At 42.4% G+C, this 19,232-nt stretch overlaps 1 protein-coding gene across 2 annotated transcripts in view; it reads right to left on the bottom strand.

Moving 5' to 3' along the window:
* The window catches only part of PLPPR1 (phospholipid phosphatase related 1), a 135,341-nt gene that overhangs the window by 102,598 nt on the left and 13,511 nt on the right, over nucleotides 1-19,232 (bottom strand). Inside the window, exon 2 of one of the 2 annotated variants that reach the window (XM_069776940.1) lies at nucleotides 6,241-6,322. The exons of the other annotated variant lie outside the window; for it this stretch is intronic. The gene's annotated coding sequence lies outside the window, so the exon portion shown is untranslated. The remainder of the gene's footprint in view (nucleotides 1-6,240; nucleotides 6,323-19,232) is intronic. 2 annotated transcript variants of the gene reach the window in all.

Raw genomic sequence — 19,232 nt, 5'->3', positions numbered from 1 at the left:
ACACAACAGGCATTTCCTGAGCCTGCTGAAATCAGCTGGAAAAATAGCTATCACAACAGGACTATATTCAGCACAACAATGCTGTTTCTTTTGTAGAAAATACCCGTCAGCTGATGAGACGATATTTGATCAAGGCATCAATCACATCCAGTGAAATCCTGAACATAGTGCTTCCAGAAAGAACTGCCTTTGGCAGTGTGGAGCTTCCTAGAAATCCCTCTTCCTAACAATGCAAGAAACTCAGCAGTAAACATGGAAATGCTGTAGTTAAGTTTTTGAACACAAGGAATTAATCTTTTGAAATATTCTATAGCTAGAACTCACACTTCCCAGCTTCAGTACACGGCTCAAACCTCAGGTGTGGGATGACATTAAAGACACACTACTCAGAATTAGATGCAACCCCTTGCCACTCCTCATCTGATAACACGGGACTGAAGTCAAAAGATGGGATCCCGTATGAAAATGTGTACACCAAGCAAATTTTGCTATTAATTCTTACAAGTGACTGCAGGATTTTCGCATCTTTAGGGAGGTTAGGAAGGATGATGGTTTTGATATTTTAAGTTGCACTGAAAATGAAAGGGCCTGAAAATATTATGTGAGTTAGCCTTTTGCTTTATATATTAGTAATTCCAACAAAGAGCTGTCAGTCTGAGATCTCTATGCACTACTGTTCTGTTTATATTAACTTTTAAATTACTCCAGGAAGTTTCTTCACATTATGGTATTTGCATACAATGTTTGTATTATAGCATTGCTCCGTATTGTGATTTTCCATCCTTTCTATACTAGGAGATTCTCTATCCCAAACCAGGATTCCCCCTTCCCTCTCAGCAGCACAACAGTAGTAAGACAGCTAGGATTCTCTAATATCCATGCACTAGATCAAGAAATAGAACTGCCAAAAGGACATACTGTATTCAGGCAAACCAGTAAACTTGTGTTTTCATTCTGCATTGGAAATCACGTATCTTTTCAAGGCGCAATTTTCTTAGAATAGCCCATTTTCAGGTCCAGAAGTTCAGGATCATGTTTTCACTCACAGAGACTTTTTTCTCCCTTGATCTCCAGTCAGAAGTGACCAACTGTAAAATACGTAATGATAAAAGCTTAACTGATGTCACTGGATCTCATGAAATGTTTTGGGTTTAATGGAACAGGGTTCTTAACAGCTCCACAGGAAGCACTTTTGTTTCCACAAGCAGAGAGGCAGCATCCTCTCCTCCCGAGAGCAGAGATGTCTTCTCCATGCATGAAAGAAAAGTCAGTGGAATCTACGAACTATCACAGTGTTCAGTTTTGCATGTTCCCTTACAATACAAAGAAGTGGCTATTTACTTAGAAAAACAGCTCTACATTTGACAAAGGAAAATGAATAATCCATCAGCGCTACATGTTTGACACTTGATGAAGAAGCTCTTGAACACATTTATTTACTACTCCTTGCTACTGTAAGGCCTCTGTTTTCTGACTTGCTTGGCATTCCATGGAAACGATTGAGTTGGCACATTTGCTATAACGCATTCAAATAAAAAGCAACCCAACTAGCGAACAACATAACGAAGTATCTCCGGGCTTACACCTGTTTATGCTGCTCATTCAGCAACAGCAGCCTCTGGGAGTTCCTGCCTGGCGTCGAATCCTCCTGTCTGTGCAATTGCTGGATACCTGCTGCTGCTAAGGAAGCAAATTAATGCTCAAGGCTTTCATTTCTGCAGGTAGAGGTCAATACTCTCAAAATCAATGCTATGCACTTCCTTCTAAAAGGCCTCCTCTCTCCATGCATTTGAGACACCAGAGTGGGACTCTGGAAAGACAGTATCTGCTCCTACCCCTGGCACTACACTGACATTTTATTTTTCGCATTGCAGCATTTGTAATTCTAAAGAAACTTGTCCAAAGAATTCTGTGAGCTAGATACTACACTATTATCCCTCAGACAAAAAGGAAAAGCACATTACAACAGCCAGGCTACAGCTACTCAACTCCCATACAGCTGAGTGAATGAAATGCAGCCAAGTGGTTGTGCGTGTTTTGGCATACTAAAACCAAAGTCTTTTTCTTCACTACACACCTCTTAGAGGATGGTAAGATGCTTTTTTTTCCCAAGCTATTTTAGAATAAAATTCAGAGTAGTCAACAACAACAGTGCAGCACAAGGCTTCTTGTGACCCATTACTGTGGTTATCTTGCTGAAAAAAAAACAATGGAGAAAGCAAGTTCTTTGCAGCCCTGTTTCTGTGACTGCTCCTATCTTGTCTGACACACTGGAGACAACCGCCAAAGTTAAAAGGGTAAGTTGTGACAGCATGGAGAGAAACTCTCACTCAAGCTGAAAAAAAATCATACCATACTAAGAAGAAACATGGATATGTAGCATATATTCTTTATTATACCAGCCTCTAAATTATAGTCAGATTTTTTTTTTTTTAAATACACAGCCACCCTTCCTTCCAAAATGCCTGAAAAAAACTAGTCAAGCTCACTTCTGGGGGAAAAAAACCACACACTCCCAAAAACCAACCAACCCCAAAGAAAACCCCACCCTACAAAGCTATTCCCTCTTTCTCCAGTCCAGTTAAATCTACATCTCTACTTGGATCAGTAACTTGTTTGTCCAGCTCAAGGAACAGCACCATCTTCTGTGTGTTCCTCCTCAGTTACATGATCAGAACTCATCTTGCTCCTCGTCCAAACTGCTGAACTAAAGGCAAGTGACAGTGCAGGGCACGTTACACTAGCGTCAAGGTATGAAATGCTAATTTCACTGTATTCCTAAATTATTGTAAATACTGAAGTCTAAGCAGGTAATGGCCAGACTGTGGCACTGTGAGTAAAACTGGACTCCATGGGAAATCTTGATGGAACCACTTATTGAGTAAGGTATGGCCAAAAGTGACTAAGAGACATAATATCAACTCATTTGCTTAAATCACTTGGGATGCATTTTCTCACAGATACCTTCCCATGTATTTGAACGAGAGTTAGTTCCTTCATGATCTGTGAAAGTTATATTGCTGTATTGTCCATCAAACGAAGGAAAATAAATCTTTGCAAAGTGTACAATAGATAAGGACACTGCGTACTCACACTAACAGTTATTTTGCAACTAGACAAAAGAGTTCCGATTAACTGTGACCAACAATTGCTGTACTGAAGCTAGAGAATGCAGTTGCTCACAAAGCGCATGCAGATCATGCTCTATGCTGGTTCATTTTTAAACATCAGCAACTTTCTGCATTCTAAAAAAAAAAAAAGTAATTCTGTAATTGGTAAAGCATGTAAAGCCCCATTCTAGTTAAAAGCAAAAACAAACCATGTTGCCCCTAAGCTACTGTATTCACAGAGTGAAATTGCGTATTTTTAATCAATGTATTCTAGTCTGTCCTGTTTCAGATCATGGCCCTATTAAGCCACCTGTTAGTTCACTGGTGTGAGACATGGATTTTTCTTTCTACACGGACCCATTAGTAATAATAGACCTCCTTTTTTTTCCCATTAAGGCATTTCAAAGACAGTCTGCAATAACCTTATCATCTGCAAATGTTTTTGTACAATTTAATACCATAAACTGTAGTATTATATTCAAATAACAACACATATGAAATTTCATTTGGCATGTGGGAAAATAAAACGAAAGGATGAGTTTTGAAGCATAAACAGGATAAATAGATAGGATTCTACTTCGTCATATTGAATAATTACATCCTGGCATGGTGCCCCAAGCATATTCATCAGGAAGAGACTACAGCGTACAGCACACTGCCAAAGTGTAACTTCCTCAGACAAAAGCTAGACAACTCTGACAAATCAGAAGTCTTACAGATTTGCTTGCTGTTGCTGCATTATAGGTTTCTGGAAATTCACTGAAGTGCAATCCATCATTACAATTCATGAACAGGGTCCATAAATGTAAAAGCTGTTAATTACACCTGTGTTGTGCAAGTGTTCACATTGCACTGATTGCATTCCTTACATCTCCCAGCTTGCAACGGGTTCCCCTTCAGGGCTGTTCCTTAGCCTGGTTTAAGGACTGAAGAAGGCTGTCATCATTGTTTGCACCATAAGGAAACACAGTATTGTTCCCATCCTGCTGCTGCTGTGAGGCTGGGCCATCTGTGCAGCTTAAAAAGAATTTACACTTAGCAGATCTCTATCTTCTGCCGGGTTTTTGCTTTGGAAATATGCTTTACTTCTGGCATTATCTAAACTGCTTTATTCTGGTCTACAAGAAGCATTCTCAATACCCTACATTCTACCTTATTAATAAAAAATTAAAAAGCACCAGGCACCTAATCTACACATGATAAAATAAAAGGATTCAGTTCCCGGTTGTGAGAGCCGCGTTGTCAGTCCTGCAGCAGATGCCATTGTTGGCTGCATTTGCTTGCCCTGCAGAGACGCCAAAGAGGATATGAATTCAAATTTGTCATTTTCAAAATGCAAGATTTCTTGTTTTCTCACAACAATGAGACTGCTGTATGGTATCCTTCTGCCACAGTATCATTTATCCACCCCATCAAAGGTATTTTACTCAACTGTCAGGTAATTCCCATGGAAGTACCATTCACAAGATCCAGTGTACTATGCTCAAATGAAACATTAAGAATTTATAACATGCCCAGGGATATTGCATTAGAATATGCTTCCCTCCAAATCAGTGGGAAAAGATTCTCCATGTCTTAAAATGAAGGTAATGTAACCTACATGGATTTTTTTTTTCTTATTGAAGTGAAACATGAAAGACTAAGTTAACCATACATAATTATACAAAATCCTCTTTTTCACCCCTTTTCCATTTCAACAGCCCTGGCTCAGAATTACGCTGCTTAAACCTGAGCATGAGAAGCAATCCCAAGTTAAAACCCCTTCCTCCTCCAATGCAGAAGCAAGACTGAAACATATACATACTTCCCCAGGCAGTCACCAAGGTATTGCACTGGCCTGCAAAAACCCACACCTGAGGCCAAAAGCCAACAAGGAGTGGGCATGAGGACAAGGGGCTTGCACTACATTTCCTGGGGGATAGAGTTAGCACAGAGGAGTGTGTTTTGAGATATACTTTCCCCTTGTGGTACTCAAGGTAAAGCAGTGCTACCAAGCTGCAAGGGACACAACAGGGCAGCTGGGGCTGGAATCAAGGGCTGGAGAAAACCACGAAATGGGATTTCCTATGGCAGAGGTGAGGACAAATCTCACATCTATGAAAGATTGATTTCTTAGTAGACCTTGGAGAGATTTCTTGTCTAAGGCCTGTCCTGAGAGGGAGCAGGCAGATGTGATCTGTTCCCCAGTTGTTTCATTTCCAAAGGGAAGACGAAAAAACATATTTCAGTCTAGTACCATAAAACCAGCCTGCCTCTTCCTCTATCGCAAGCAATTTCTCCTTTAGGGAGGTCCACAAAGCATGTAGCTTTTCCCTTGCTTCTTAGTGATGCTCAAGGACTTTTTTACTGTGATTGCTCATTCTGAAGTTTAGCAACGTAAGCATTCCTGAAAATTATATGGCAAGCTTGGACAAAATAAGGGTCTCCGAGTCAATACAGACACAAACACAGAAGCTCAGAACTGTTAATTCATATTACAGAAACTGCAAACACAAGAGTAAGGCCATTGTCAGTTAAAAATCCAACTCTACCTTGGCTAATCTAGTTACTTGCCTGGAAAAACTAACTACAAGTGCAATCTTATGCTAGTTGCACTGCATCTCTTCCATGATACAGAGTAACAAGATTTTCTTTATAAGAAAAACAGGACAAGACACAAAAGAGACATGGCTCTCTGAAGAACTAGAAGACATAGCTGTGGATCCGTTGTCCTATAAGAGAGATTTTTAAGCTCAAAAGTTTGTCCCCCTTAACTAATTCTTTATGTGACAAACCTGAACAAGAAGAAAACACTCCTCCTCATTTAAGGCAAAGCAAAGAGAGAGAAATGAAGATTTCACCTGTCCAAAACACAGACATTACATGGACATTTGCATTACTTTATTCTTCTTTTGATGGGACCTGAACTCAAAACTGAACCAATTACAGTCAGTTCCTGTTCTGACATCAGACAAGATTGACAGGTCTGGTACTGGGCTTTTTACAGGCAGCCTAAGATCAGGCAACTGTCTACACGTAGCCATAGCAAGACTGTAACTCACTCTTTCTAGGTCACAATATACCTTTCAATTACTGTACAAAACACCCACTAAAATCCATGACAGCTTCACAAGAATAGCTGGAGTTATACCTGGATATCTTAGCACATATACCGAAGGCTGAAGCTCTGTTTGGTTCAGTTCAGAACAATCTCCAATACATTTTAGTGTTCACTGAAAGGAAAAAAAAAAAAAATTATTAAAGATAACACAATTTTTTTAAAATGTGTTGGGCAAGGGCTTACTGATCTTAAAACTGTTTTTATATTAATGCCCTTTTATAGAGGATTTGAAAGTACTCTATGTTTTTTTCTGTTGAAGTCTGAACAAAAGCAATGCAATGGAATACGATGCTTTACACGCTATGTATACAGACTTTAAATTTATCAAAGTCAGAAATGTCTCTTATGCATGAAAACAAACTAGCAAGAAGAAGGGCTAAATACTCCAGTGAAGAACACGTTGAATTACTATTAACGATCAGAATAAAAAACCTCGGTTCTCTACCACCTTGAAAACACAACAATGCTTGTTCCTAACCTGGCATTATGCATGACTCCTTCCCAACAGTAAAAAAAAACACCGCTATGACATTGAGTATCTAACTGTAATGGCAGTTGACTGTAACTGTATTTCCTGTTGTCACTCAGCAATCATGCCAGTTTTAAAAGACATCTTACCATACTTTCATAGAAATTCTCAACTCCATTACAGTGTCGTTGAAAGGACTGAAATGCGAACACAAAGAGACCTTTTAATGTACTATGCTGATCTCCAAATAGAACTATAAAACTAAAAAAAAGTTTTGACATCCCACTCTGATTTCACCTTCTCAGACAGCTGCAAAAGCTTCTCCACATGCAGTCAAGCTTTGTTTTAACAACAGTAGGGTAGGGACGGGTGCCTGACTTCACATTTGAAGGCAAGCAAAGTCTGAAGATAAAGAGTGACCCACTTAAAGCGTGTTCCACTGTAGATTTGAGAAGGCATTACCCCAGTCTGACAGCAGGGGATCTGTTTTGAAATTTGAAATTGCGTTATCTTTTGCCCAGCAAGGGTAATGAGATGAAAGGGATTAGAGACCTGAGCTGTGATTGAGACCAGAATAAGTTACTATTTTCTAGCACCTTAACAAGACAGCAATGCCCTATTGCTATTCCTTTACAACATTACCGCAATTTACAGCAGTTCTGCTCTTTTTTGTCTCTCAGTGGAAACATTTCTATTATCACTGTGTTTGAAGGGTGTTTGCTGAGCGATGTTTAGCAGTCCCATTTGAACTCTCTCTCTATTGAAATAGTATATTATTGTCACTAGCTGTCAAGAAACTTCGTACCTCTCCTGGAAATTTACATTTCACTGTTAGCAGATTTGCGTGCATGTGTGCAAGCTGAAACTTGATATTTCAAAGGGTTACATACTAGCAATATAGAGTATGACAGCAGGCTTGTAGGTGACTATACAGACAGGTGCCTGGCAGAACACCCACACCTCTCACTAGGATTACATACCGCTTCTACTTCCACCTGCAAGCTCTGAGAGCCTGTCTGTAATTGACATTGCAAAAGGACACACTGCAAAATAGCCAAAGGGTAAATAGGAGAGACTGCAGAGCCTGCATTTAGACATGCATCACTGCCTGAATCAAGATCTATTTACAGGCCTCCTGTGGGTGCAGAGTAACACTATCATTACGGTGTCTGCCTGTTGTTCTCTACCACAGCTAAGTGTACAGAGATTGCCCTCTAACCAGGACATAGCCTCAGTGGCAGATCCAGTGGGGCAAAAATTAATCGCCTTAAGCAAGTACGTCTTTAAAAAGTCACCGCTTGCTTTGTGTCTAACCCTGCATTATAAAAAAAGCAAAATCTGTATTTAAAAGTCTCTTCTGATTTCAGGGTATTTCTTCTTGTTAGTCACGATTCTTACACAAACACCTAGAAGAAGGGTTTGTCTTTAAAAAAAAGAATGAAAGAAAGCAAAAAAAAAAATAATTCAGTAACACCTAAACCATGAATCAGCTACACAAGGGTCATTTCCCAGATGTTAGGAGGGTGCTGAAGGAGATTTCACTGAGGGAGACACATCTGGTCAACATGGCCAGCCTGTTCCTGAGAACGGCCTCATGACCAGAATAATTTGGGAACTGCTGCCTGCGATCATGAACTGTTTGGCAAAAGGGACCGTATTTTGCCTCTGTAGTCCCAGCATTTACAGAATCTTGAAGCACTTCTGAAGAGTTTCAAAATGAGCAACAACAAGCTTTTTTCCGCTGAAGACCCAGGCAGCCTTTATGCACGTTTTTCAGGGCAGCCACTGGTCAGAAATTTTGGTTTCAAAGGCCAGGGCAGATGACCGAGCTCGGCTACTCTGACTTTCCTCACAGAGCTGAGGAGAGAACTGTATCCTCTGGGTCCTGCTAATGATTCAGCAGTTTTTTGCTTGGTTAAGATTATTTTTTCCTACTGCTAAAGAAAATCTGAAATCAGATTTTTATAGTATCCTAACAGAGCCCCTAAGAATGAAAGGTGTATTTATTTAGAGAGTTAAAGGTGCTTCCTTGGCAGAGTATATGGTGGGTTAACCTTGGCCAAGGGCCAAATTCAAACAACCCAACACCTTCACACCACCACCACCACCACCCCCCGCCCCGGAGCGGCAGGGGGTGGTCAGAACATGGCGGTTTCTCTCTGCCGCTCATTCCCGCTCACACCGTCCCCCTGCTCTGGGCTCCGCGCGCTCCCTCCAGGCTCCAGTACCTGTCAGGAAAACTGCCCCGGCATGGGCTCTCTGCAGGCGGCAAGGTGGATCTGCTCCAGCCCGGGGATGCTGCTCTACCTTCCTCTTCCCCCTCCTGTCCCTTGCTCTTTTTTGCCTCACTCCTCTGCTCCTTCAGCTTTTTCAACTTTTCTTCCATATGCTTTGGCAGCCGCACCTTGCGGCTGAGGGGCTGGGCTGGTCAAGGCCGGTTCCAGATGGCTCCAAGGACACAGCGCCAGGCCTGGAGCCGGCTGGATCAGGCCATGGCCAGCCCTGGGCATTCCCCAGCAGAGGCACTGACATTGATCTTCCTTCAGCGGAGATCCTGAAAGAGAGCTGAGACTGACACAGATTTATTTAGGTATTACAAAGGATGCGACTGAGGGGAGAGGGGAAGGAAAAAAATCAGGCTGACTGCTGCAAGACTGGCTTGCAAGGGATGTTAGCATATTTTTGTCAGCTAAACCACGCAGCTTATTTGCACTCAGGCCAGATCCCACTACGAATGGAGGAATCAGCAGTTCCCAACCTCCTCACACCCTGGCCTTTGATTTCGAGGGCACTGATTCACGTCTGTCTTCCCTGCCGGAGGAGGAGGAGCAGAGGAGGGCAGGCAGCCTGCCCCACTGCCCGCACCGGCCCTCTCACCCTTCTCCCATTCCCCATCCGCTGGTCCCAGGAAATCTTTCCGAAAGCTGGAGGTGGGACAGGTTGACAACCTCCTTGCTCTTTTCCAGTTCAATGAGATGGAAGAAATTGCACTACCCTTGAGTAAGGAGAAATGGGTGATGTGTCTTCAAGGCACAGAGACAGCAATAATTTTCCTTCCATTGAAGCTGAAGACATAACATGCTGAGTTTCAGCCATATTCAACCAGAGATAAAAACAAGACAACTACAAAGTTATGTCTCTGTAGTTAAAGAAGAGACATTTCCTTGGGCTGCTGCACCACTGTTGGATTTGACATAAACGATGCCAGTGTGAGCAGGCAGGTAAACAGGATCTGCAGATTTGCAGAAGGTTGAACTGACCAAAATAAAGGCTGCAGCTACTGAGGCAGCTGCTCTGACTGGCCTGTATCCACGGAGGCTTGTGATGCCTGTCCTGCCCTAATGAGGACTGCAGAGGAGCCTGGAAATTGTGCTTTTGACCTCTTTCATTGACATCAAGGGAATCGGCGTCTCCTATTCAGGATTCACATTGCAACAGGCTGCCTTCTTACCTCCTAATAAGCACTTACTTGAAAAGCTAAGGAATGGATTAACACTGTGGCTTTATTCACGAAAGAGCCTTGTGTGGTATTAAGGGCAAGATGATTTACAATACAAGTGCATGGAGCACCTGGACTGATCCCAATAGTAAGACTAAGACTGCAGCACTAGTGAGTTTGGGTTGACCTCAGGAACTCTTCATTCAAACCAAATGCAATTTTCAGCCACAGCTAGGGATGATTAATATAAATAAAATGTCTCTCATTGTTAAATCTCAAAGAAAAGGCAGTTAAAACTAGCAGAAGGTGATAGCACTGTCCTTGCTTTTGCTAGCTGTGGTAGTACATCTCCCCCCCACATCCCGCCAGCAGGAAACTGAACTTCTCCAGGCAGGGAGAAGGGGAAGGAAAAAAAAAAACTAAACCCCAGAGGCCACAGGTTGAAAGTTGAACAGACCAATCGAGACATGCCAGTTACACTGAGGTGACCCTCCTGGCCAACAGAATTAAATGACCACCGGTCAGATTCGACAGGGGTATAAACGGGGTCCCGCCGGAGGACACATTGGAGTCAGTCCTCCTCGGAGCAGTGGGTCTGCAGTCGGGGACTCCCCCTCGGGTCGGGGCACCACGCCAGGTAACTCCTCGAGGGAGAGAGCCCTCAGCTTTTAGGGGAGTGATATACACGTTTTGAGCCATCATTTCTAAACCTTAAGAATTCTTAAGTCAGCTGTGTAGTACTAATTGCCCTTACATCATTGAGCCCGTGGTTTATAAAATGTTACCGGAGTTCTAACTTTTTACTGAGGAATAAATCTGAGCTTTAACACCTGTTGGATTTGGTTGTGCGTGCATCTGTAACACTAGCTCTGCCATTTACAAAGGGTGTAATTCAAGAAACAAACATTCTTTTGATGCAACCATTTCAGGCCAAGTGACACTGTCACAAAGTTTAAAGTTAGGATGTGTTCAAGTAGTTTGTTAAACTTAATATATTGTTGGCATCTCAATATGCCATACTCCAAGCACCGCAATATTTTATGCTATTACTTGACAGTGAATACCCTTTGTCAGAGGTCTTTCTTTTGACAATACTGTGCTGGCTATTGCATTTACCATGCAGGGATTTCAGATCTCTCTCTCTCCCTCTCTCCTCATTGCCATGATGTCTGAGTGCTTGGTTCAGTCTTCCCTTATGAATGGTTAAGAATCAGTCTAATATAACAGTGATAATGCTTCCCTATTGCAACAATACTTCTCTATACAGGATTTTCTACAGCACTAGGCTTCAACTCTTCATTCACTGGCATTGGTACAAACTGTACTATCAGTTGCTATGCGAGGAAGGTTAGGCCAAGGTTGAGTGCTTCAGAAAACCTTGCCCACAAAGCTCCACGCGCATGCTCAAGTGACAGTGCTGCGAGTAGCAACACATACCCCAAAGCACTCTTTGCCACTGTTCAGATGATATAATGCCTCCAAGACTATAGGCAGGCTTTTGCACACTCACTCATGCACTGTGAGTCTGCAACAAAGAGAGTTTCTAAGTGGATTTCAGCTCTCATCATTTACTCCGAAAGGCCTGGCTTTAAACACGCCTGATTTACAGAGTCTTTCAGACATACTGATGTTTGAATAACAGGCAAGAAAACATTTTTGTCACCCTGTTACTATTGCAGAAACTGGTAGAAGATAAAACCAAAATGACCAGTGCTCCATTCTGGGGATTTGGTCTTTGGCTGTAAATCAGGCTGGCCCCAAATCATTTGGGATTTGTTTATGAGGAGGTCACATCAGAGGTGATTACATACTCCTGGTTGTGGAATGTAAGGACAGGCCTTTTGTGATCTGAAAAACAGGGTGAGGACAACCATTAGATCTGCATTGTACTCAAGCTCCAGGCATAAGCACACAAAACACCAGAAAACAAAACCACTTCCATATGTGCAAACATTAAACTTATTTCTCCACAGAGCCTTAGGGATCGATCACCGCACCTAAGAAGACTTCACCCAGGTAGGCAGTCTCACAACCCTATAACGGACATTTTGGTCTCCCTGCCCTCCCTGCACAGTGCTGTCCTGCCCTCCTTCCTTCCCTGCCCAGGAGGGGGAAAAAAGCACGCCCTCTGACACAAGGCTGAAGATGCCCAATTACTGCTAGTCCTGCTGTGCCACTACACAACTGCCATACAAACCACACTTCTCTCTCATCGTTGAATTTGCACGCAAGGTTGCTCTTATTAACCCAGATCCCGGCTAAGAGCACAGATGGGTCTTCTGCCCGCATGTCAGGCCATTTACAAGCTGCCTGCCTCTTCTGCCACTGGAAGTGTTAGCGGCTCTCAATCTCATGCTTACGGCTCCTTAACAGCAAGATAATATAAACATCTTGTGAGCAGGAGGTGCTTGCTCCCTTTCCAGCGTTAAAACTCTCTGTTGACAGCCTTCCTTCCCTGTCTGTGGCAAGCAAACCCTCTGAAGACGGACGAAACATTAAGTCCATATTCGCATTAGTATTTCTCAAGCTAGGACAAAAGGTTTCCCACAGAACCTTTTAGTTGTGATTAATGCTGTGAAGACATTGGTAGGCAAAGCTTGGCCAGGCAAAAAAAGCACAAAACATTTTTCATGGATGTCACCTCCAATTCAAAGATAAATTTGCTTCAGCTATTTCCCTGTCTCTCCTCACTTATGTGGCTCTGTCTCTAGTGAATTAAAGCCTAGTAAAAATATGCTTGCTTTTCTCCTCTGTACACAGAAATCACATCCAACTCAGGAAGTCCTTGAACTGAAATGGCTGGAGGTGAAAGGACGTTATAAAGAAGTACTGTATATGTGCCATTCCAAGGCAGTGTGGTACCCTTTCCTGGATGCCTTACTGCATTATATGGATGTAGTCTGGCTAAGAACCCTGGACCACCAAAGAAAACAAGTGCAGCTCCAGATGGAGATTGTTTTTCAGATGGTCAGTTTTTAAACAACAGAATGCTTTCTACAGAGAGCAAAACATTTATCTTCCAAAAAGCCATTACATAAAAAATAATTTTTACATCAGAAAGGATGACTTTGTACTTTTAAATAGTTTAGAACACTCATCAGCGTTCATTAAAAAAAATTTGCATGTAGCATTCTCACTTTAACAGAAGAAGTAGAGAGAAAAGAAGGAAGAATAAGACAGAGCAATAGCACCAACAAAAGCAAAGCTGTCAGATTAGCCAGCAGAAGCAGTTAGCTTTTACCCGCATCTTGTGTGGGGAATGGACATCTATTTGCTAGGATAGAAGAAAATGATCAGGCAGGAGAAAATCCAACTGCATGCATCCATCAGTGGCACTCTGGGCTCATGACACTTTTAACCTCACCTTCTGCCATCTGTATTGCAACTACCTTGCAATTTCACACACCCTACACTACTTAACAGTCTGGCTTCTTTTTAAAGCTACAGCTGTTGGATTCATCTGTTACTATTAGGAAGGTGAAAAGCAAGTTCTCTAACTCACAGTTGCAGGCACAATGCTCCGTAACAGAAACCGTAGAGAATGTGAAAGAGAAAGCTAAGGAAAATCCAGCTGAGAAAAAAAAGGACTCTGTTCTAACTCTTCAAGTTCCAAGTGCAAAATCTAGCAGCTGTAAGCTAAAAAATCTTGCAGCTAACAAGTCTACCCAGATAAAATCAATAAGTGCATCTTCCTTACTGTCAGTAGAGTATGAAGACTTCCTCCCTTCCATGTGTCCTCATGTTGCTTGCAAGCTAAGACAGTAGTAGCAACTCCTTTTTTCAGAGGCCAAAACCTATGAAGACAGCTCTCAACTGCCATCAAAGGACTAGGACACCCACAAGTTAGCAAGGTCAGGGCAGAGTCAGTAGCTGAGCCTGTGCTTCTGAAGTTGCAGGGCATTATTTTGATCACCACATCTATTCTTTCTTCCCCCAGACAGAGATTACCATTCCCTGAGATCTCCTTTCTGTTCAACCAAGCCAAGTATGAATAAGGGAATGGAGGGGCACTACAAGGAGCAGTTTTCTAATTAACTGGTCTCTGTACAGTTATCACAGGTCTATCTGGACACAACTGGAACAGGAAACACATCCTAGGCTACCTTTACACCATGCAACTCACCAGAGCTTGTAGCCTTGCCTTTTTACATGTCTCAATTTCTTTGCAACTAGGAATATAGTCCTAGAGAGTTCCTTAAATAAGGTTTTAGATAGAAAAAAAAATATGACAAGTTAAAGGAAATAACAGCAGGCAAAAAAGCACCCTACCGTTTATATATATTTTTATGTTTGGTTTTGATAAATCCATGCAGTCAAGACTCAGAGCATATGCATGGAAGCCAATGGGAGTTCACCTGTAGTAGGCATCAAGAGATTAACATGACGTGTTATGGACTCTTAAAAATGTAATCTATTTCATCATAAGCATAATGCAGAATACATAATGGAGATGAAATTCAACCCTGCTGGGAGCGGGAAGCAATCCCAATCCAGCCAATGTAAAACAAATTTCAGCAGCAGAGTTCTGGAATGGAGACTATAAAACAGCTGGACCAGAGAATAAGGCAGTTCAGTGGATCTAATGAGTCTGATGGATGGTTAGAAGAATAAAGAGGACAATAGGACAGAGACCAAAATACTGAATCTCAGAAATGGAATTTGTATTGAAACTGAGAATAGCCTGAGTGCATACCACCACTCTCAGGCATCCACCTGAGTGAAGGAACCGGCGCATCACATATCGGGCCCCAGATGGCATGTTATCACCCAGTGCCCAGTGTGAGTCAGTGGTCTAATCTCAATCACCTTAAATCTGACTGGATCAAATCCTTGCTTTCCTCTCTGTTTGGTTTTCCTATCTTATCTTTTTATACAGCAGAAGGCTTCATCTGATGCTAATGCTTGTATTTCACATTGAAGCACGAAATCTTTTGTCACCTCTTGCCAGCTGGCTCTAAAAACACACCACTCAGTCAGCAACAAACACCACTTTTGGTTTAAACCACTCCTTTAACCCCTGTGTGCTATAGAAAATGGCTGAACATGGAGCAGCAGCTTTGAAAATGACACTGTGAATTTCTGACAAGCACACTTCTAACCAACACTCAAAGGTTAGGTTATATTCAGATCCAGGATTTTATTATTATCTATCTACTTACAAATGAGTGCCATGCTGCATATCTGTCTTGCTCAGAGAACACGGAAACTCCAAAATAATTAGCCAAATGAACAACATCATGCAAGAAACAAGATATTTAAAGAACTGATTAAATCAAGCAGTTATTCCTTGGAGACTGACAAGAAAGTGGATAGCAAGTAATTTACCCTATGCCACAAGCCTTCCTTACAAAACCTCTCATTCCCTCTCACCAAAATATTAGCCACACCCACTTTCTTCTTCTTCTTCACAAAGCTGTTAAGGCCAGGTACATCTCTTGGATCCTTAGGGCTGTACTCTCTACTGGTTAAACTGGAAGAGCTTCAATGAAGCCAGGGCTTTGCTCCTGACTGAGAATTGAGCGTTTAACAATTAACTGAAAAATTTCAAGCCTCGCCAAAGAACAAAATTAGATACATCTCCTTTCAGTGGTTTTCATCACAGATACAGGAAACCACTTGCTTTTCTACTTGCTAGCTTGCAAAGCAATGCCAGTCATGAAGCATGCCAAAAAGGAGGAAACATTTATTTTAAAGTTAAGCAAGCATAATGGATCAGACTTCAAGGGTCTGATACAATCCAAGGTGTGCTGAATTGTAAGCCAAATGTTGGTCTCTAACATCCAGTAGTGCCATCCATCACTGTCAAGCAAGAAAGTTGGCCAGAAATGGCATTCAGATGACCTTCAAGGGCTGCTGTACCCTGTTGCTGGCTGCTTAAATCCCGATAGAGCATGCGACAAAATTCACCTCTAGGTGACTGGCTCCTGCATTCACCATGCTCTTGGGCAAATGTCCTCTCTGCCAAGTCTCTGGGGTCTAATTCTTGACTTCGACATTTCAAAACTTGTGCTTAGCTATGATGCAGCCCAGTGGGCTCCTATTCCTACAAACACCTCCATTTCCCAGGCAAGTGCATTTAGAGCAGCTCTAGGGCTGGGGCTGCTTTGAGCAGTGTCCTCAAACTAGCTGTTCCCCTGCCTGATAAGCAGGGCCAGAGACCTAGGAGCACGCTCACAGCACACTGAAGCTGCAAGGGGAGCTGAGAAAGGGTTTTGGAGATACAGCTGCTGTTTCCACCTCAAATCGTACACTGCATCCCGCCTTTGCTTGAGGTGGCCTGTACTCAAGGCAGTGTCAGGCAGCTTAAGTTTCAACTCAGCTCTCCCACCTCCCAGGAAAAGGTTCCCACCACCATCCTATGTGGATACTCAACCCAACAGCAGTGCCACGGAAAAGGTCACTGGCAGAGTTCAACCATCAGCTTTTCCCTAGTGTTATTGCCTGTCCAGGGACATGTAACTACAGGGGCCCTAGTTCCCAAGCTCGCACAACTTTGTGTAGCACTGCATGGCTTTGCACAGAACAACCAGCTGCGAGTACTGCAGGCTGTCTCCACATCAACCGCCCCAGCAACTTCAGCCCTCACACGTGCACCTGAACCAGGTTTGAGGAACCTCCTGGGACGCTACCAAAACCACCCAAGCAGCAGGGAGAATGCTCTTTCATTTTGAGCCTTCTGCTGCTACTGTAAGCAGCTACTCCCACCTGAGCTAGCTGCTGGAAGCTGGGGTAAAACATGAGGCTTTGTCTCTCAGGGTTTGTCTGGACAGTGGTCACAGAGGAACAGAGCACAGTAATACCAAGGAGAAGGAGGGGAGGGCAGTGAAAACCAGCCCTATATATTAATACTTCCCTCTGCTGCATGCTGACCTTACCCAAGCACACAAAATTAATAGAAACTGTAACCGAGAAACTTGAGCTCTCTGAAAAGCTGCATTTCTCAAACCAATGTCACCTCTAAGCTTCTGGCTGGCTGCAGGAATAGCTCCTGTTAAATGCTTTTAGGGGTGATGAAAAGGGTGAAGAAGCACTGCTACTCTTTACAGAGAGAGAGCTGTACATCATCAGAACAGTCATCACTGGTGCCACTTTCCCTCTTTTGGGTTTAGGGAAGCAAAGGGCACCCAGACTTTGCTTCACCTGACTCCTATAGATCATCCCACTGTGACTGTGCTGAAATAGAAATGTTTCACAGTGTAAGTGAGATATGTTGTAGACATTAGCTTTGCTATCACTCTAAAAGAAGGACAATGCAAATAAATTTATACCACGAAGCGAAGACAGAGGAGGTTAGCTCTGATGCCTTTCCAGAGAGAGTCAAAGCAAGAGGGTAGAAGGTAAGAGCAGCAAGAGGGTTCAGGGTGAGGTTGTAACAAAGAAAATGAATCCCATGGCACAGGCAAGTGAAATCCATTAGAGAATGCAAAGGGCTAAGTTCTGCACTTTACAAGCCTTCACGTAGATTACACAGATCCAAGTGTCAGCAGAGCATGGCCCTGCGTGTCCAGCCAGGCTTGCGTGCGGTTGTGGTTGTAGAAAGTAGATCTTGATTGGCAGCAGAAAACAACACTTACAGAGCTAGCCCTCGTGGGGCTGCCGGAAAAAGGTCAAAGAGCAGGCTTTCAGACAAAAAAGGAAAACACATCCTCACAAGGAAGAGCAGAGATGATAAAAAACTTGAGTGTCAAGATATTCTCCCACCTTTTATCCAAAGATCACAGGCCTTCAAGAGGAGAAGCAATTTAACTGACACAGCTTAATACTTCTACTTGAAGTTATGTGTTCATGTGAAGAGCAGTATGACAATCACGTCCACTAATGTAACTGCTTTATGACAAAAAACCAATCTGCTACTTAGGAACACACCCTTGTGTTAGAGAAAATCTGTCAGAAAAAAACTGTATGAAACATGATCAAATTTCACATAATACTAATTTTTTTCTAAATTTCAAAATCTTACCATTTCTTCCGTTTCATCGTGCACAGAAGGGAACTACATTTCAGTTCAATGAATTGAGTTTAAAAATACATGCATTAGAAAAATACTGAAGTTGGCTTTTTTTTTCTTTTCATTTTGACCATGGTAATCATCCTTTCCTCAAAATCTGTTTTTCAAAATCATTCTAAAAAGGAGTATAGGTTCTTTTTAAAAAAAAAAAAAGAAAAGACATAGCAATTGACCTTAAAAATTTTTTTTTCCCTACAGTTTTGAGAAAGAAAACATCTATAATTGGCATATCTCATTAACAAACTCAGCTACACTATGATAGTCATAAGTGGGTAGCGAAGTGAGACCAACATTTTAATTAAGTCCTTTTCATTTCTAGGCTAATATTCTTTATATCATGTGAAGCTTTGAGGGTTACAGAAGCCTGTCCTATGGTCAAAGGCATGCTAAAACCACCATTCCTCAGCCCAATCTCTCTCACTTATATGCCCACTGCTTTTGTTGAGAGCATTTTAACTCTTTTATCCAGTCTCTCCCTTTACATCCAAATCTAGCCAAAACATAACACTTGTAGCAATCCATCTCAATGCCCCGGCTTATTCAAGATCAGAAAGACTACAGTATGGTTGATCTTCCCAGGTTCCCTCTTCAGGATGATGCTTATTAGGCAGGTAGTTAGTGAAAATGTGAGCAGCTTGAACGCCTGATCTGTATCCACTCAGCAGCAGATAAGCTGCGCTTCCAACCACAGATATTGGGACTGGGATAAAGGCATCAGAGCAGTCACATATCACACTCAATATCCCACCTGAAGGTGGCAGCCTCCAGGTGCTCAGGGAGCAATAGAAGACTGCAGGACAATAACTTACCTACAGCTTCTTCCTAGTCCCTGGACAGACAGGTAAAGGCTCATGAGCTAAATCCATCAGAGCACCTATCCTTTCTACTTCTGTCAAGCTAATTTATATCCCCACCATATGCTCTCTGGCCAAATCACCAAGAAGTGAAACTTCTGAAGAAGTCTCTTGGTGTTACCAGCTCTTCAATGTAAGACTACACATTTGAGCAAGCTCCAGGTCTTTTTTGTGTCAAAGAAGCTAATTTGATTTGATTATCTTTCCGTTAGGTTGTGAGACTGGGAAACAAGGCTAGCAAAGCAGAGTGGA

Source organism: Haliaeetus albicilla, chromosome Z (genome assembly GCF_947461875.1).
Source record: "Haliaeetus albicilla chromosome Z, bHalAlb1.1, whole genome shotgun sequence".
Classification (NCBI taxonomy): Eukaryota; Metazoa; Chordata; class Aves; order Accipitriformes; family Accipitridae; genus Haliaeetus; species Haliaeetus albicilla.
The sequence above is the reverse complement of the archived record's forward strand: the minus strand, read 5'-3'. Positions and strand labels throughout refer to the sequence as shown.